This window comes from Lissotriton helveticus, chromosome 1_1 (genome assembly GCF_964261635.1).
Source record: "Lissotriton helveticus chromosome 1_1, aLisHel1.1, whole genome shotgun sequence".
In the NCBI taxonomy this organism is placed as follows: domain Eukaryota; kingdom Metazoa; phylum Chordata; class Amphibia; order Caudata; family Salamandridae; genus Lissotriton; species Lissotriton helveticus.
The window spans coordinates 441929676-441936835 of record NC_136057.1 but is presented as its reverse complement, the minus strand read 5'-3'; the positions used below and the strand labels follow the sequence as shown (position 1 = coordinate 441936835).

The 7160-nt window shown below is 42.5% G+C and overlaps 1 pseudogene across 1 annotated transcript in view; it reads left to right on the top strand.

Moving 5' to 3' along the window:
• The first annotated feature begins 5955 nt into the window (after window positions 1-5955).
• LOC144762385 (ataxin-10-like) overlaps window positions 5956-7160 on the top strand; it is a 463805-nt pseudogene continuing 462600 nt past the window's right edge. Inside the window, exon 1 of the transcript XR_013596083.1 lies at window positions 5956-6094. The product of XR_013596083.1 is annotated as an ataxin-10-like (transcript). The remainder of the gene's footprint in view (window positions 6095-7160) is intronic.

Sequence of the window (7160 nt, the reverse complement as noted above, 5' to 3'; positions counted from 1 at the left end):
CTTTATATATATTTAGACCTAAGTAGCGGAGGACTGAACTTATCTGGGCCCCTGCCACAGGCTCAGGGTCGTTCCAGACCATTATGTCTGTCTTTTCTGCATTAACTTCATAGCCTGATAAGGCTCGAAATTCTCTAGCCAACGTGAATACTGCGGGGAGCGCTGATCTTAACTCTGATGTAAAAATGAGAACATCGTCCGCATATAGGGCTACCTTCCTCTCCCATCCCTCAAACACAAAAGGCTTGATGTTACTATTGTCTCGGATCTTTTGAGCAAAAGGCTCTATATAAGGATCAAATAAGAGGGGGGAGAGGGGGCAGCCTTGGCGGGTCCCCCGAGTGATGTTAAATGGGTCAGATAATTCTCCATTAACAAGTATAGACGCTGACGGATTCTTATACAGGAGTTTGACTGTATGTCTAAATTTTTTACCAAAATTGAATTTTCCCAAGACCTCCGATAGGTAAACCCAATTAACTCTATCGAAGGCCTTGGTGGCGTCCAAAGTCATTACTGTTAGAGGATTTGATGCCACCGTTGCCATATCGATAGCACCTATAAGGTCGTAAATCAATTCATACAGCTGCCGCCCCCTTACAAACCCCATTTGGTCTGTATGCAAGATGTTTGTTGCTACTGCCCCTAAACTATTTGCAAGTACAGAAGTAAAGATTTTATAATCTGTATTTAAGATGGAAATTGGTCTGTAAGACCCACAATTTAGTTGAGATTTACCTGGTTTTAAGATCAATGTAATTGATGCATTATCCCACGATTTAGGAGGGGACATGCCTTCAAGGAGTATCTTATTAAATAGTTCAGTCAAAAAGGGAATGATAATTGGAGTCAGAGCTTTGTAGATTTCAGATGGCAACCCATCAGGGCCTGATGCCTTGCCTTTTTTGCTGCTGGCTACAGCTAACCTAACTTCCTCCTGTGAAATCGGATCTCCCAGTTTATTACTTTGTTCTAATGTCAGAACAGGAAGAGAAACGCCCGCCAGCCACTTTTCCGCCTGCTTAGGATCCACATTATTATCCTCGCGGTAGATATCTCTAAAGAAGTCCCGATCGTTCTCCTAATATCAACATCGGTTGAAAATGTTGTCCCGCCTGACATAATTGAGTTGATATTATTACGCACTAGCTCGGTCTTCGCTTTTCCATGCCAGCAATTTACTAGCGCCAAGAAACCGCCGGTGTACGCGCGCTTTTACAAATAATTTTAAACTCAAACTCAAACTGGCACCTTCGCCATACTCAAAATGAGCCAGCTTACTGGCTTCCCATCTTTCTAGGACCCTAGCATTTAATATCGAACTTAACTCTCCCTTCAAGATAGTTGCTTTATTCTGCTTCTCCTGAATTATAGTAGCGCAAGCATCAGAGTGGCTAATGATGTCTGCTTGAAGGTTAGCCAGCTCTGTTTCTAAAGAGGTCACTACTTCTCTATAGATCTTATTCTTATATGCAGCTTTGTTAGTTATCTGTCCCCTTAAGAATGCCTTGAGAGTATCCCATATAACACCAGGAGAGGCGGAGCCTATATTTTCATCCAGAAAAACCTGGACCTCTTCCTTGAGGGCGTCAGTAATATTAGTTGATGACAGTAGTGATCGATCAAATGACCAGTTACTTGATCTATTTTTTGGAAACCCTTCCAGTTCTAAAAGGATTGCCGTATGGTCTGAAAGATGAAATGGTAAATGGGATACCAATTTAACTAGATGAACTAAGGATTGACTAATCAGGATAAAATCAATTCGGGACTGATGATGGAATCTATAGTTTCGAAAAGTGATTCCTCTTTGTGATCCATGTGTTGTTCTCCAGATGTCGTTGTATCCTAACTGCTTCATATTGTCCTGCAGATATACCCTAGTTTGAGACAAAACTTTAGCTCTATTAGAAGCTGATTTATCCACTAAGGGATCTAAAACTATATTGAAATCTCCGGCTAAAATAACAGGATCAGGAAATGAATAAAGATGTGAAAAGAGGACCTTCAATACCGATGGATCATCCTGATTAGGGCCATAGTAACCCACTATAGTTAATGGTGCCCCATGTATTATGGCTGATTCTTTATTGTACATTGAGCGTATTTGACACCTGGTAAGATCTTGGAATTTTATAGTGCTAGTGATGCGATGTGTCCTAGAAGTGCAACAGTGGGAGCAGACTTGGAGCATATGCTGTGGGGATGCCCGAGCCTGGGAACGTATTGGACAGAGGTGGGAGACCTGCTGAATTTAGATACAGAGCGCCGCTTAGTTTTCAATATGGCGCTGTGCGTGCTGCACTGGTTTCCTCACACCCCCAGGACAAAGATAACTAGTACGTTCATAGATTTGGGATTAGTACTAGCGAAAAGGGAAATTACGATGCGCTGGCAAGCGAGAGAAGGCCCTAGTGCTAAGAGATGGAAGGCTGAATTGCTTAAGTGGGCTGGGGGTGAGGGGGCAGTTCGCCTGCAGCAGGCGTGAAGGCAGAATAACGAAAAAGCGCTAGATGCTGCAGTCATGGGAGGAGTTGGTTCAGACGCTAATACACCAACTGAGTGAAGGGGATGAGGAAGACACTGAACAGGTACAGAGGGATAATAACCCAATACGAACACCCTAGCTTGTTATCACCACACCATTAGATATGATAGAGATTTGCAGCAGAACACACCGGTGGGGAGGAGGGTGTTTCTCTTTTTTTAGTTGCTTAGTTATTTCAGATAATAAGTAAGCATTGACAATGTACACCAATGAGTGGGAATTAGAGATGCATAGTATAACACCGGTATAATGGGACAGGAAAATGGAGAAGAATATAAACCAGTGCAATATGACCGTGTATTTGTATTTAAGAATTGTTGGGATAGGGGGATGGATTGATAAATGGAAGGATGTATAAGTGTTTATTGTGAAGAAACCAATAAAAATATGTTTACAAAAAAAATTTAACACAAGATCCACAGAAATGCATCCTCGAAACAAAGCCCTCCAACCATTCTCTTGACCCCCATCCCTAGTGCCATTGCCTTCTATACCCATTCTCTGTCCTATTGGACCACTTTGGTTAACCTCTCCCCTCTGTCAAGGCTCCCTTCCTGTTTCCTTCAAAACTGGGCAGGTCACCCCTCTGCTTAAAAACCCCACTGCTGATGCGAACAACCTCAACAACTTCCGCCCCATCAATAACCTACCTTTTCTTGCGAAAATCACAGAAAGATATGTAGAGAAACAACTCTCACGTCATATCAATGATCTTCTTGACAATTTCCAGTCCGGCTTCATTCAAAACTGCAGCACTGAAGCCGCCCTGCTGCAAGTGATTGATGACGCGCTGCGGATACTCGATTCTGGGGAGTCTTGTCTTCTTATTCTTCTTGACCTTCCTGCAGCCTTTGACACTGTCAATTACAACACTCTCCTTAACTGGGAATGGGCATGGAGGACACTGTGCGTAAATGGTTTGCTTCCTTCCTCTCTGATAGATCCCAAATGATCAAAATAGCGAATAGTCTTTCATCTCCTTTGGCGGTAGGTCAAGGTGTTCCTCAAGGCTCTATACTAGCACCCACATTGTTCAATCTCTATTCAGAACCATTGGAAAAACCAAGCAAATCCGAGATCCACTATAATCTCTATGCGGACGACACTCAAATCTACCTCAAGGTTGCCTTGACTCACGATCTCTCCATCCTAAACTTTACTCTCGACTCCATTTAGAACTGGAGGTTAACTCATCAACTGATTCTGAATTCCTCTAAAACTGAATTCCTCCTCCTCTCCTCCTCACGTTCTCTTCCCCATCTCCTCACTTTCTCCCTCCCCGGTTCAATCATGGATGGATCAGATGAATCTACTTAACAATAAACCCATCATTACCGACAGCGCAAAATCGCTTGGTGTCATACACGACACAAAACTCAATTTACTCTCGCACATAAATTCCATTGCAAAGTCTGCTCGACACCAACAGCGCCCTCTTTGGGGGTTTCCATCGCTTCTTCCCAGAGCAGGACCTTAAAACCCTGGTCCAATCGCTGGTTCTCTCCAGACTGGACTACAGCAACTCTCTTCTTACTGGCCTCCCCAAATCCCACCTGTCCCCCCTTAAATCTGTTCTCCATTCAGCAGTTCGTTTCATATATGGGGCTAAAAGAAGCGACCACATCACACCTATTTTATCCACTCCCCGTTCGCTTCCCATCGGGGCAAGATCTACAAGACTGCCTGTATCACCCACAAAGCCTTGCACTCCTCCTCTCCTCGCTACCTGGCGAATAAACTGAAACTCTCTGGAAGCTCTAGACAATCACGTAATGCAGAAAATGTATTGCTTGAACCTCCCACTTTCAAGAAGGAAAGCTCGATGGCCCAATCCTTTTCAGGCAACGGGGTGAAATTTGGAACTCACTTCCGCCTCAGCTCCGGACCACCACCTCTTCCCAGGCTTTCAAAACTGACCTCAAAGCTCTCCTTCTTCAAAGACACTGCCAAATTTAATTCACGCCCTCTCTATTATCTGAAGGATGCCCTTCCATTATAGGAAATTCTGTTCTACGTGACTATAGAAGTACCTTCCCAGTGTGTTCTTGTGGTTTGAGAGCCTGCCATTTATTGCAGTATTATACTTCTACTTGTATTGTGTACTCCTTTGTAACACGCACACGTCACTTTCCCTCTTGTAATGTATCGTTTGCTACCTCTTGTATTTTGTTTGCTTTTAAAACATGCACATTTGCCACCCTTGCCTCATGTAACGTAACGTTTGTTCTTGTTCTTGTGTTTTGAGTATCTGCCATTTAGTGCAGTATTCTACCTCTATTTGTACTTTGTAAGCTTTTGTAACATACACAAGTCACTTTTTTTCCTCTTGTAACGTATCGTTTGCCACCTCTTGTATTTTGTTGGCTCTTGATACATGCACAATTTTCACTAATGCCTTATGTAACGTAACGTTTGCTTTTGTAACATGCTGACTACTTGTAATTTTTCCTCATGTTTCACTTCTGTTCCTATTGTGAAGCGCTCTGACACCTTCGGGTAAAGTCCGCGCTACGTAAAAACGCATTAAATAAATAAAATTAAAAAAACTTGTCTGTTGCAGAACCCGGTTCACAATCACCTTGTATATTTAACCTTCCCCGTCACGCGTCTCCTTTACAGTGTGCTGAGCTACAGAGGTACAGCCCGTGGATCCGCTCCAAACAAACCAGCCCGCTTTTGTCTTCAATCGTGCTGTGAAGGATGCAATGGTTCCTTGCTACATGCTGTGAATCCCACAGTGGCGACTGCAACGACACGTCCTCCAAGACGAGATAGAGCACTTTTTTTAAATTTATTTTTTATTTTATTAGTTGTCTTCGGTGTATGGTGCTACGCGGATCGTCTGTAGTTCAAAAGTATGCGCTTATAAATATCCAATCACACCGCCCACCAACAACACCCAATGGAAAGCTGTCTTAGACTGCGCGTTTAACCAATTGCAGAAAGGTTTGCATTTAAGATCTACACCAAGCGGGTAGATGAAAGCGGTTCCATTTTTCACAAGTGACTGTTAAATAAGTCGTTCTCTCATCGAGCTGTTCATATAGTAGGAATTTGCTAGTGAAATCTTTCTATGAGAAAATTCAATTTGGAATTACTTCGTTCATACGAGCGTAAGACTTTTATTTTTTATGAAAAAGAGATGTTTATATGAGACACAACAGTCAGTGATTAAAAAAAATGCTTTTTTAAAAATAGTTTTCCTTATTTAAGTGAGCTTCTTTCAAGGATAACATTTGACGTACTTTCAATTTGTATTCAAACATGGCCGTCTTGTTTTTACATATGTAGAGACGGTTCATATTTCAGTCCGTCTTCCATGTTCATGAGCATCAAGGTCTGTCAGTGTCCTGCTGTTTTTCAAGAGGACTCTTTCAGCAGGTCTGGGGTTCAACGTCATAGCCAAGATGGCAGCGCCCATAGACACACTGCTGATTTAGCCCTGGATATGGAGTGCCTACTTAACATTCTCCATGAAAAGAGAGAGCCTCCTGACTTGGAGATATTACAGCAGTTAAGCAGCCTATGCAGGGAAAAGTATTACAGGTATGATTACTACATTGACAAAATGTTTGCACAAATAGGGCAGGAGCAAATGGTGGTAACTTTCTCATGGTGCACAAAAACATCACAGGCACACGCAAGGACGGTATTGATACATTGTGCAAGTAATGAAAACATTATGGATACACATGAGTACCATTAGCAAACGCACACCATGCCCATTATGACAGACGTAGTCTAACGTACAACTCTGGCCATCCATTGGTTACTCATAGTTCAGTGTTTCTGTCCAGTGCTTGTTAAGTCGTCTTTGCCCCGACATTAGTATATTAAAGATAAACAAGCGCGTGTTATGGCCCAATCATTTTTTTAAAATGGAATTTACAGTGTTATGCTATAAAACTTTCAGCGGTTTCTTCCATTGTACGTATTGGTCCTTTTTAGCAGCCCACTTGAACATTGCTTGGAATCCTTAATTGTGTGGTATGTCATTCTCTAATAACCGTTAGCCATGCTCTGCCCAGCCTTGACCATACCTCGAGCAACTTATATCAACCTCTTCCTAACGTATGCCACTCTGTTCATCCTAAGCCAGGAACTGCCCTCTCTGACCAAGCCACGCTTGGAGTAACCCTAATCAACCTCGGCACATCCTCAGCAGTGCTCACCTGTGCTTCGGGGAACAGAAGTGCGAAATTACTGCAGTGGGCGATCACTTGGGTCAAAATGTTATCTTCTACTTTTCTCATCCCAGTCCGGGGCTGTGGGAGATTCTAGAGCAAGCATCTCCAACCTTTTCTGTTATAAGAGCAACTTACGTTCAGTGCAAATCATAATTAGCTACTAATATTATTAGTGTAGTAATAGTTGCCATATCAGACAAGATGACATTATTGGTCCACCCATGTAAGATTACCAGCAGTGATTACCTCCCTGCATCAGGAAGATTCCCTGCAGTATTGTCAACATGGCTTTATCATTTTGGAATGCATCTACAGAGCTAATACTTGACAGCTATAGTTGCACTACCTGGTACTAAGGTAATAATTTTACTGATATGTCTCCCAAACCCTGATCTTTTATCACTCCAATATCAGCTTTAAATATT